Source organism: Zootermopsis nevadensis, unplaced genomic scaffold, assembly GCF_977971745.1.
Source record: "Zootermopsis nevadensis isolate Lab colony 2312 unplaced genomic scaffold, Znev_1.0 Znev_ptg000024l, whole genome shotgun sequence".
NCBI classification, from domain to species: domain Eukaryota; kingdom Metazoa; phylum Arthropoda; class Insecta; order Blattodea; family Termopsidae; genus Zootermopsis; species Zootermopsis nevadensis.
In genome coordinates, this window is record NW_028259156.1 from 8,884,307 (window position 1) to 8,897,755 (window position 13,449).

The following is a 13,449-nucleotide window of genomic DNA, read 5'->3' on the forward strand; positions in this document are numbered from 1 at the left end:
TCTTCTGGGTTGTTGCGCTGTGTAGTATGGTCGATGTTAACCAACGTTTCAGAGGTCATACTGCCTCCATCATCAGGGCGATGAGTATGAAGATTTCTGTCTTCTGGGTTGTTGCGCTGTGTAGTATGGTCGATGTTAACCAACGTTTCAGAGGTCATACTGCCTCCATCATCAGGGCGATGAGTATGAAGATTTCTGTCTTCTGGGTTGTTGCACTGTGTAGTCTGGTCGATATTAACCAACGTTTCAGAGGTCATACTGCCTCCATCATCAGGGCGATGAGTATGAAGATTTCTGTCTCTGGGTTGTTGCGCTATGTAGTCTGGTCGATATTAACCAACGTTTCAGAGGTCATACTGCCTCCATCATCAGGGCGATGAGTATGAAGATTTCTGTCTTCTGGGTTGTTGCGCTGTGTAGTCTGGTCGATGTTAACCAACGTTTCAGAGGTCATACTGCCTCCGTCATAGGAAGTGGAATTAAAACTCTTATCAATTTTGTCATTTAATTAAAAGGTTCATTAGAATAGAATAACTGTGATACAGTTTACAAAATTTATTTTAAAACAATTTTAACATTATTCATCGCCCTGATAACGGAGGCAGTATGACCTCTGAAACGTTGGTAAACATCGACCAGACTACAGAGTGCAACAACCCAGAAGACAGAAATCTTCATACTCACCGCTCTGAAAACCTCAAATCTTACAATTTCTAATATATTTATGATTACATATTTTCCTTTCCACAGACTCGAAGTACCCTCTCGTGATTTTAACGTGTTGCTGTTAACTCTGCGAAAAATACAAGACAGTTTCACAAAGTCCACCTATGAATTAATTAATAATTTCTCTTAAGTTAAATAACGATGACGTGTGGATAATCTGTTTGGGCTTATGTTAAACAGATATTAAATCAGTTTATTAATAGGAGGATCTGAAGCTGTCTAAAATAATCTCGTACCTAAAACTAGGTTTCACATTGTCACAGTCGATTGACAGAGCTTAACAAGGGGCTTATGGGTCACAGTTAAGCGAAACTGGACTTCACGCTGCAATTATATGAGCCTCGATTCGTCAGAAACATTTCAGGACTTGTTGATCCATTTTGTGCCGTGTAGCGACCAGTCTCAGAACAGAGGACAGGAATTTAATGAACTCTATTGTGCACAGCTGAAGTTGATCGTCAAAAAGATTTTCTCCTACAACAAAGAAAAGCGAGCGAAGAAGACTGACGGCGATATTTCTATAGCAACTGGTATCTGTTCCTAGTTTATTCCACTGACATATGGTTTGTTTTACTTCTATAACCGTTGGCTTTCGTTTGTAGTTACTCATATGTAGGCGCGCATCTACTTCTCTCTTTGTTCTGTTCCTTTGCTCCGAAGAAACGTCTTTCTTCGTTAAGCTGTACAAACATTTGTTCCTGTTTCGCTTTACTTCATACTACATTCTTCCACCTTAATATATAATAACCGAATAGTAACAAACTACAAGAAAAAATTCATTTTTGAGAAGATTGTAATCGCTCAAACGGTGAAACTTCCCGTGCTTAGTAAAGTTCGGTGCTCACACGTACCAACAACAGGGCTAATACAGACTGAGCTAAGACAAATATTCACACCATACTTTTAGAAGAAAAAACATTTTAATATTATCTGCCATTCTATGGCTACCTCTGTATCTCCAAAACGCTTTCTTTAAATGAAGTTTTCTTACGTAAATGCTGTATGCCATGTTCTCAAACGCCCTATTTAAAGTCGTATCTTAGAAGGTGAGAGAATAAAATTAAAATACATTAGAAACAGGCAAAGCAATGTTATTTTAGGTTAGGTTAGGTTAGGTTACAGTTAACCAATGGAAAGAACATGGTCTATTGAAGGAACCCCAGGGCTATGAATGGGTCAATTATGAAATTAGATCTTTATTTTCAGAGAGTCACCAATGAGTTTAATTTCCACTGGGATACTGGGAACGACCCGTTCTTCAAGTGCCTGAGCACTGCGGGTCCCAAATTTTGGTTGGCTTGATCTATAGACATTCGGTAGAACTCCTTGGACGAGGGATCGGCCCGTCGCAAGGCCTCTACCTGTACACAGGACAGCACAACACAGAAAAACGCGGACAAACATCCATGGCTTGAGTTGGATTCGAACCCACGGTCCCAGCGACAGCGCGGACACTGCGGACCCCGTTTAATTTCCACAGAATGGCTAAGTGATACCGAATAGTATAAGATATTAAAATAATATTCATTGATACATCTGGGCTACAATTTTAATTATTACTATCGATAACGCTCACCAGGTTCAAAGACGTAAACCTCACAACATATTTTTTTAAAAAATACGTGTAACTGAACAAAAAACATATTTAACATAAAAACTCTATTACTTCCTGAACATATGTACATTTGTGATTCGATGCCTCTAAGAAAAGTTCTGTATGTGGTAATGGTTCCCAATTCTTCGCCCGGTTGAATTCTTCCTTCTGTCTCCATAAGAGTTTTACTTTTATCAGAGCTCCGACCACAACCACAGACTCATTCCGCACCATTGATCAAATTATTTCAGTAGAAACTGCACAGAATTCAGGCGAACCCTCTCTATATTGAGGAAACGAAGCGCGCAGCTCGTAACTCTGCTTCTATGCTTCTTTGCTTCTGGAGGACGCTTGAATTCAAAGTAAAGTTCTTTCCTTTTCTCCGTCGTCTCTCTTGCTTCTCTCTTTGTCCGACTGTCAAAAGTGGCTTGATGAAGAAGAGAAGTCTCGTCAGGTATCGGCAATGTTTCAGACTTCAGAGAAATCGTATTAGCTTCCGACTGCAACTCTATCAATACTGCTTCTTGTACATACACAGAAAAAGCCAGTGTAATAAATGAAACGCGTTTGTATGTTGAGGCCTATACGTATATGTATTTCAAAAAGGTAAAATAGAGTAATGCAAATAAGCCACGTAATTCTTATACTGAGGATGTGGTCCAGGATAATAAGACTTGCATGGAGTTTGTTATAGTATGTAAACGTTATTTCATTTTACTATTCGTTCTTTTCTACTTTTCCTTCCGTAAATATTGACATAAAATATCAAGTCATTTCATCCCAAAACTTAACTCCGAACTCTGATTGAAGGAAAGTATACTTCAGTTACCGAATCATCTTCGTCAACGATCTCCTAGTAATTTTTAACGTAGTTTCTTATCCCTAAATTTTCTGGCCGCATCATGAATGTAATATATTAATAGCGATACTAATTCAATTCAATTCTTTATTATTAGTGTGCTGTATCAACAGCCAGAAAGCCAATAAGAGACACAGGACAAGAGATGAGCACACTAGCACAATAATAAACATAGAAGGTAATAACAAACAGAATATAAAATTACATTAGTAAGGAGGACGCTAAAACACAAAGAAAATTGCTACTAAATACATTAGTATATTTATAATAATAATTTAAATAAATTAAGGCGCTGATAATAATTTAAAATGACGATCAGGAACATAATTACTGAATGCATAGTCCTCAATTATTCTTCTTTTTTCCCGGTTTAACAATGTTTATACATTTTTCCGGTACCCTTGGTCTATGGACATTTGATAGGACTCCTTGGACGAGGGATCGGCCCGTCTCAAGGCCTCTACCTGTACAGAGGACAGCACAACATAGAAAAACATCCATGGCTTAAGTGGGATTCGAACCCATGGTCCCAGCGACCAAGCGGCATAAGGCCCACGCCTCAGACCGCGTGACCACTGCGGACCCCAGTCTTCAATTCTTAAAATAAATTAATTCACAAGTAAATGCTGAGCACACAACAAAAATTATACAAAGCTATATCTAATCCTGTTTCTGTTCAATTAGGTCAATATGTTCCGATGCAAGTGACAACGCTGCAGAGTAATATAATATTATCAGTCAGTTACTCTGTGGTCCATTGTTATATCTCAGTAATTCTACCACATATTTGGTTACAAAAATAAAACAAGTTCCCCTTTATTTGAATTCTACCATTAATGACAGAAAACAGAAATGCGCCTCAGTTGTTTGATAAGGTACAATTACATTAGTGTCCCAAACGTTGCAGGTTAGGATATACAAAATAACAAATTTCGTCATGTTCTGTTTAGTTATCGTTGTATCTTACTTTGAGTGAAGAATGTAAATTACAAGCGTCTGAAAGCAGATTGACAACGAAAATATTTATGTCTGCAATTTACCGTACAATATTAAGAGAAAATTCACACAAGGTTACGTTGACGCAGAATATTATAGGAGAAACTGCTTGGAAAATATTTACTTCAGAAAATATTTTGAAAGGAAAACATAGGAGTATCGTACAGAGATAGGTCACGTGAATCGGATGTGGATTAAAGTGGCTCATGAGTGGGCCCAACGGCGGTCTAACGACGTTGAATCTTATAGTTCTGTTACTACAGTATCACTTACGTAGGTAAGGAATAGACCTACAAATCAGGAAGACAAATTACAGCTATAAACGTTCACTGTTCTTTAACACACAGTAATTATAAAATACGTATTTAATACGTGTACAGGATGCAAGTCATATGAAGGAAAAATTGCATTATTTTTAAATCTTCTCATACATACAGACAACAGGAAAGCAAGGCAGATGAGATTGGTGAAGAATGTAGCAAGCATTAAAAGATGAAAAATTTATATGGTATTTTGGTAGAAAAATTAGAAAGGAGGGACCATTTAAGACAAAAACCTACGCGCTGATGGTTAGGTTAAAAATAAACTGTATCGTTTGTAAAGACATGAACTAGATTGAAACAGCCGATAGCAAGGTTCAGTGATATCTGATGTGACAATAGCAATAAACCTTCAAGTTAAATAAAAATTAGGCAATACTTTTACCATTTCACTGAGTAACCTCTACTTCAACTTTTCTTACAAACAAGCATGTGATAGTAGTAGTATTTTATGGTATTCAAAATAATAATGACTAAGAAGCCAGTATATACCACGTCAAAGTCTGACTTCATATTACCACGCTCATGCCAGCTTTGCTCTTAAATTATTCAATGGAATAATATGGAGGCTAGTCTACTGCATTTCACACGCTCGAAGGTTTAACTGCACGTAATAAAAATTCATACAAAATTAATATTCGTACTGGAAACATTAATTTAGAAGAATATATTACGACGGAAAATAATACACCGAAGCACATAACTTTTATGACGTTACAAATTACCATAAAAAACTTATTATAATAACTATTTTACTTACTTTACATTTTGTATGTATAACTTCAACAGTTCACGCAAGTGCCACATCTGAGGATTTTGTCTAAACCAAAATAGCTTTATCATCAGCGATGTTAATATTTTGTGTGTTTAAACAATTCTCGGTCTGTATGCAGTTAAAAATCGGATATTAAAAGTTTATTGTCTTCGTTTCTATATTTTTGCCATCTTATAGTAACAGAATGCACTGAAAATGAACATTTTAAATCTCAACTGAGAAAACTGAATATCGGTATTAAAGTTAGTGCTTGAAATATGCTGTCATAGTGAGTAAACATGGACTGAGTAGCATCACTGCATGGTAGAGACTCATATACAACATACGCTATCATATTTGACATTCCTAACGCTTGTGGTTTAACGACAGAAGAAGAAAGTGTGTTTGATCTTTATCAACAAACCAGACAACATGTCGAATCAGTCAATTTTGCTCCGAGCTTGAAAGCAAACGCTGTCTTACACTTGAGTTTAATCTATAACATTAAGACTGTGCCTATTTAAAGTATAGTTTACAACTGAGTTTAAGTTTTGTTAAACTCTAGCTGATAAAAAATTTAAATTTTCCAACAGAGATGACATACGTTACGTGCGGGGGTTCATTACAGTATCACATGACCGTAAAATCTGTAACTCTATTGGCACTGCTCTTGGGGAAGTTTCAATTAGAGTAACTTTCAAAAAGGTCTCAGAAAGAGGCAGTGAAAAGGTATATACCTTGCAGACAAGAACGGGAACAAGCAGTTAAGACGGCCTCCGGCAGGCTCCGATCGACGAAGTTTGCTGTGCAACTTTCCTCAAGTTCTTGGTAAAAGACAAAATAAAGCGTCAGGAAATGAAATATTTTCCTACATTCGATTCGTGTAAAGTATATATAGCCCGGGGCATACGTATTCGAAAATAAAGTCTCTTGAAAGCAAAATATTGAAAGTTGTCGATAGATGGAAGTGTTGAAGTGTAAGAAATAGAAGCAGATGAATCTTACTTCAGCAATGGATATTTAATTTTAATTTGTTAACGACAATACCCATGGACAAAACCCGACTCGCTGTGTTCAATCCTCCAAAACAGAAAAAATCTCATGAACGGAAGGTCAGCCTAATTTGTATTAAAATTCTTTATTTGAGGTTTCCTTAATTATTCGGCTTTTACCGTCTAATCACAATTCATATTTAAAATTTACAATTAAGATAATTAAAATATCATTTTATGTTCCTCATCGAACAATCGATTTACAATTGGAACATCGATTGTTCGATGAGGAACATAAAATGATATTTTAATTATCTTAATTGTAAATTTTAAATATGAAATGTGATTAGACGGACAAAAATCGAATAATTAATTAAATTTCACAATATGACGCAACTATATCATCTTTTGAGGTTTCCTGTTGTGCAACGCAAAAAGTTATAAGTATTACTCCACCTAGGCCACCATGTGTTTACCAATAGTGTCTTATTTTTTACCACTACATGTTTCGATTAACCTGTGACCCTCTTCAGTTGGCTCACATCAAAAGGTCAACTTAAAGAGTACGATTTTCTTTTTTGCAAATATAACTATGAAGTTGCCTGACATTTAAAACACATCAAAATGAATGTACGCGTAATTTCGACCACACTAGATACTGAGTCCAGGATAAAACCATTAAAACAGTGATGACTAATATTGGTAATGGTTGTGTTTCAAATCTTTCAAATATTCGAATCCTGCAGATTCTATTGAACACTACCTCGATCCTGCTCAATGTAATCCGATGCTGCAAGCATACAAATGTAAACTTCGTTCAGTGTGGAGCCAATACCATCACATCGACTTCGTGATGAAAAGAATGAATCAGAGTTTGAGCCATGGCATTATCATTAAGGTAAAGGTTTAAAACGCCTCTAAACCACTAAACGACGGAACAAATTTCCGAAGCACCTTCTTATAAAAGTTTTCGACAAACTTAATCAGTTTTCCAAATCTAAGCTGATAGCAACCAATTGCAGTTATCACTCGCAGTGTTTTGCTGGAATGGTCATGGTGAAGGAGATGCAGTGATATGGTGACCAAGATACGCGGTTTTACAAGCCTTTCACTTCTCAATTTAATAATCTGGCTGAATCAGTTGTAGACACATCACTTCGCCGTGAAGCAGAACTTGAACCGAATTATTAAATCTTCAGCATATACTGATTTTAAACGTCAGGCTTTATATTTCTTAGCCAAGATTCTTCCTTATATTTTTAATTACTTACATATACTGCGTAAGAATAGTTTAAAGTAGGCCACGGATGACAGTTTGCTAATACGCGATACGTAAAAAAATGTACTTCTGAAACTTGTACTCGTCGACTGAAAACACTAAAGCGAATGAAACACATGAAATGTGGGAGAATCGAAAGTATTCAACCTTTGTTCTAGAGCTCAGTTACATATTTCATAAAAAAAAATCATTCCGTTCTGCCTCCAAATTTGTTTCCTCATTCATAATGCAATACAGCTTCCAAGACTCAATTACCTGTTTCTTTTCTGACATACATTATTCAAATCCATTGCTGACAGCGAACGAAACACAAGTGAAGTCGAAAAACAGAATGCTTCTAGAAATATGCATGCTACAGTAGGACGAGATGTCATATTGAACTCGGCAGGATGTGATTTGTGTTAGTAAAAGAGGACAGCTGAAGCAATAGTAGCAGTTCACTGTCACCGTAGCAGCTCTTGCGGCCCGAAATTGATGGTTACGCACATTTTCGAATTGCTTATGAACCCAATAGGAAAGCAAACTACACACCTGTCATAATTTAAGGGTGCTCATGCACCCAAGCCCACAGCACCAGATACATTCCAAATTACGGAAAATTTCTGTCCTTCAGACTGATGTTTATAAAATGCAAATATTGCTTTATATGGATTCTCCGCATTAAGTTCATAGAACAGGCATGTCATGGATAGTTTTCGTCCGCCTGTCCACATCATAGCTTATACGTATAAAAATACTAAAGAGGTTACCATAAAATTGTATATTAGTGTTCTACAACAAAAGATCTCGTATATTTATGAGAAATACAAACATCAAGGCAATGAGGTATGTGTAAGTACAGTGAAGATATTTTGCTGCTGTGCTGCTAGGAATCTAAAATGCGGCAAGAGACATAGGAATTACACATAACGAAAATATCGTGCAGCCAGCACAGCCGCTAAATGTCCGAAGCGTTTCAAGGTATTGGAGAATGTTGAAGCTCGAAACTGATGTACAAATTTCCACTAGTTTTTTGACAGTTTTAATAACAACGAAATATGAAGTTCTCAGTAAGGACTCATTCACACAATTTTGGTCATAGATTTCACAGCCTCACAAAAACCCTCTTCGGTTATCTCAGTTGGTATCCCTGTGTCCCTTTCACACTCACAGGGACAACATATAAACTGGAACAGACTCCTTCATGCTTGGAGTAGAGTGTTACTCCACTATCCCTACTACACTTCATCCCTTCCTTTATGTTGCATGCTCTGAAAGGGACAAGAGTGAGGGTTACTTTAAATGAGGAGGCATACGCTACAAGTAAAGTAGCACTCTGTCCCCCCTCCCATCACTCTATACGCTTGGCCGATTATGACGCCATTAATCGTAAGTATAATCGAGTGCCATCATCTCTTGTGTCATAGCCAAATCCACGCTGGATGTAGTACCGTCATTACAGAACTTCTAAGTCCGTTCATTCCTCAGGAATGCTAGGTGTTTTTCGGAAAAAGCGGTAGAACATATTTCAAGCCAACTGCTCTAGATTTTAATTATTAGAATACTACGAAATCATATCCTAGCGCAGTGTCATAAAATGGAATCAAATGTTTATTTTATTTTTAAATATAGTTGAATCTGAGTGTCTGTGCAATGCCAGCAATTAACTACGAAGTTAAGTAAAATATTAAAGCCAAATTTATTATACGTCTTCCAAAATCCAGTAGTTGCGAATTTATTATTATTGTTTATAATAGCCCTGCCTTTCAGTTCACATATTCCAGCGGTCCACAATTGTCCTGATTCAATTATAATAAAATGTAGTGGATTGCGCTTTAAGCCAGTTCTGCACAGATTCACATTTTGTTAAACTCGTTTCTGGATGTAGAAGAAAACGTTTGATTTGAACGAGTGACATGTTTATATTGTAATAATAATAAATGCACTTTTAAGAGAAGTGAAGTATGCTGTATGAAAAATTTGGATTTTAAAATATAATGCATTCTCTATTTGTACCGTGATAAAAAAAGCATGAGTAAGAAACAGTTCCATTGCCGTGGACGATGCTGATGTAATAGGATCATGCTATGTCCTCCGGTGTATACAGGAAGAGGTATTGCGTAATCCACTGGGATCCGCGCAACATACCAACTCGTTCCTTGTACGTATTTGCATACCTCGTTCATTTACTGCGGACAGAAATGCAATGTTGTAAAGATCATAACATCGCGCAGTTATAAATTAGTTTTCCTTGAATGTACCAGTTACATATTCATAACAGCAATAAATGTTTCAGATAAACTGTGTATATCTTAACGAGATTAAATTTATGTTAACTGTTTATTATAAATGTCGCAAACACAAAAACAAATTAAATGCAATATCAAGGAACAAAGCGCCGGAAGGCAATATATAAAAGATGACGTGGAGGAAGCGAGGTCCAATGTGAGGGCCACTCGTTTCACTGCAAATTCTCATCTGTGCTGTAATTAACTCTGACATACTTGAGTGTGAACATCTGGTGTTACAGACTAAACACTGTACTATACAACTGATTCTTCGTTTCAGCTGACTCGTGAACGTGTCGACTTGAAAGTTCGTAAAAGTTTTATATCACACGCGTTAGAAAGAACAAAGGTATGGGAAGACAAGTAATTCCTCCATCCCAAAACGATTTTGTGCCAAATTACTACAGAGCACTGGCAAAAATTTATTGACAGAACACGCATATGTTGATCCTTAACACATCTACCTTCTGAGCCTAAAGCATTCTGTATTCCAGTGGACGGTTACAATGAACCAGGAATAGTTTTCTTTTGTGTATCACAAAAACAACAAAGCCTGAATGTAGAGCTGGGGGTTTGGTGGGGGGGAGCAAGAACTGCTGATCTTAAGCATTCCTCTCCTCATCCGCCGAGTCCCTTCATCTCTTGATATTCGTCTCATTTCATCCGGAGTTGGTCTATCTCGCTGTCTGACTGAAATAACAGTTGGCCTACTAGACTGCTGAAGAGAGGCGATGTTCGGACAGGGAACAAACACACGCAGTGTTATAAAGAACTCTGCTAAATCTTTTGTTCTTGCGTCAGTCATCTTTCTAGACCCTCTACCCCTCGACACACACGTTTCCGTCGCGTTACAATGAATGGGAATCCCCGTCACTCTGCTTCCGCTAAAGAACTGCCTTTCTCTTCCTAAAAAACTTGTTACGTGTTAGAATAAACTTCCATGGCGCCACCGTGGTCATATATATATATATATATCAACTCAACTCAAATTCAATGTTTTCAACATCCTCTTCATTTTCGGATCTCATCACTCATTTCCGACATCTCTAGATTCTACTTTTTCTTATTCCTAGGGAAATGGAAAAGGAGGCCTGACAGAATTCAACAAACCTCACCCGGTTTCATTCTTTAGAATCAACTAATTTTATGTCTGCATCCCTTTTGTTAGTAATGGAATGGTATGAATGTCTCTTCTGCTGACGAACGATTCTCGTGAAAGGAACCAACATGTTTGGAATCGAAACTGAACCCCATCCTTGCTAATGTAGTTAGACGTAACTTTGATAGAATCTGAAATAGCCATGTACAAACTGAATATGGGCAAATCTGCAATTTAATACAAAATTAACGCGCTGAATTCTGATGTGTTACAATGCTTGATTATCTTGGGTGCCAGTCAACACCAATCTGTCCTTGCGCATGGCTACCACTGGTTGTTTTTAAAGTTCTCATTGGCCTCTGTTAACTTTACTTAACTCGTGATTATATTATGAGCAGTGACACATCTTTTGTGGGAGGCGAATGATATAATACGTTCTAAAAATGAAAGCTACATTATTTCCACTCCGATAACTGCATGGCTTTTCGTATGTGTACTGCGATAATTATAGGCGTACAATATTTCGATTCCTGCAGCTGCTAGTTTCGAAACTCAAACAGATCAAGATACCAGGAAAAACATGCAAGTTTTTGTGAAAACATAAATGTATGTCTTTACTAGATAAACGATCATTAACTTCTTCAAAACAATTGTGTTACATAAGTGTTTATTGCTGGATAATCAGGTCGCAGCATCCTAGAACGCGGTCATTTTTATAATCGCCGCGTTGAGGAACTGAACTCTGACCAGTACGGCTTTAGAATCTCATGATGCCCACAGATCTACCGCCTTAATAACTCTTGAACCACTTAAAGAATTGCCTTTGATATTTAATAATGTCACTGCTCAAGAGGTACTTCACTGCCCACGTTTTAAATTCCTCTGAGACAGCTGAACTACAAACAGAGCTTATAATCGTTGACCTTGAAAGTTAGTATAGCTCAATATCTATCCGTATTCCAGTTTGACGACGTTAATTAAAGAACCAATAAATGTTCACACAAATTACGTACGAAACATTCTTGTATATATAATAATTGAAGTGTTTCAGGGAAACCGACATTAGTCCGGAATTAAAATTCTTGGGAAAACCACTTTCCAGCACATGAATCAGCGAAAATTTCCTGATATTCTTATTTTTCATCAAAGCTTTTATGTGTTGTAACATAGGAATAAGTTCATATTTATGTACGTAGTTGCTTAATCCACTTACTCCGTGGAGCCGTGTCCTTCCTGAGGAGCCAAAGGTCGCTCAGCTACTTAAGAAATTCCCAACATGAAACCCGGAGGTTCATTACCGTGCCCACAAGAGCCCGCCACTGGTCCCTGTCCTGAGCATGTAGGTACTTTACTTTTACATATGTAAGTCAAAATGTAATGGACGCAAGCTGCTTTTGTTTGAAAAATACCGCAGCACAGGCAGAAAGCCTTTTCTTTACCACTTATTTTCTTAGACTAATGCGATTCTTTCCGGAATTATGTTGCCCCTTTATGCGTGCAGGTTTAACCTATAAGATAGCAACAATCTATTACAAACATAGCGACAATCGAATTATTGAGGTTTTACTAGATACGATTAACGATGTCAGAACAGTAGTATTATTACAAATAATAAACTAAAATAGACCACTAAATTATAATTAATTTCCTTCCCTTTTTGTCTCTCCACACAGAATTAAATATTCCAAGAATAAAATAGATGTAGTAAATTCGTCTTCCTTGAAGGTGTAAGAGCAAAATTAAACAAGCAATCTTTATCATCGGCCATAATTAATGTAACTAGCAGGTATATTAAAAGCTCATTAATAGTAACAACGTTTCCAAGAATATCAGTATACCTGGAATACATCAACCATTTTAACACAAAACATATACACTGAATTTTAAGGGACAGAATTTGGCTTCATTTCCTATGCACCGAAATTAAAAACTCTTAATCTGGAACAAAAATGGCCTAGATATGAAGCCATATATCCACCTGATTGCTATTAATACAATATTTTCCCACAGTATTTTCGTATTTAAAAGGTTCTAATGCATTTTTATGTATGCACATTTTAAGCAGATTAGAAGAATTATTTTAAAGCGACAACCTTCCATTCACAGACTACTGACATTCCAAAATATAAAACATACATTGGTTAATAAGGACAGTATCACACAGCAGTACACTATTCGTGACTTATAAATCAGTTCAGAAATAATGTAAATAAATATACGCATATTACTATAAACGAATGCTGTAGGGACCCAGTACCATATTGGTCTTCAGGGCAACCCTAGAGATAGACACAGTGTGTTTCTCCGAAATGTATCTGCCTAACAGAGTACACGGTATTACAGTCTAGAAGATGAAATCAATATTTGTACCGCCTTGGGAACCTACAATTTTACGTATTTTCAAACAAAATCAAATGAATTTATTTTAATCTGGGCTCTCCGTAACAACCTACTTCAATTATAAACAAATAAACACATAAACGTTTGTGTGGCAATATGAATAAGTATGAAATGTTTAAAAGGTTCTGGAAAATGTTAACATTTACTTTACTTTCATGCAAAG

At 36.7% G+C, this 13,449-nt stretch overlaps 1 protein-coding gene across 13 annotated transcripts in view; it reads right to left on the bottom strand.

The window, feature by feature from the left end:
* LOC110827981 (E3 ubiquitin-protein ligase sina-like) overlaps positions 1-13,449 on the bottom strand; it is a 635,101-nt gene that overhangs the window by 173,771 nt on the left and 447,881 nt on the right. The gene's annotated exons all lie outside the window — the stretch shown is intronic.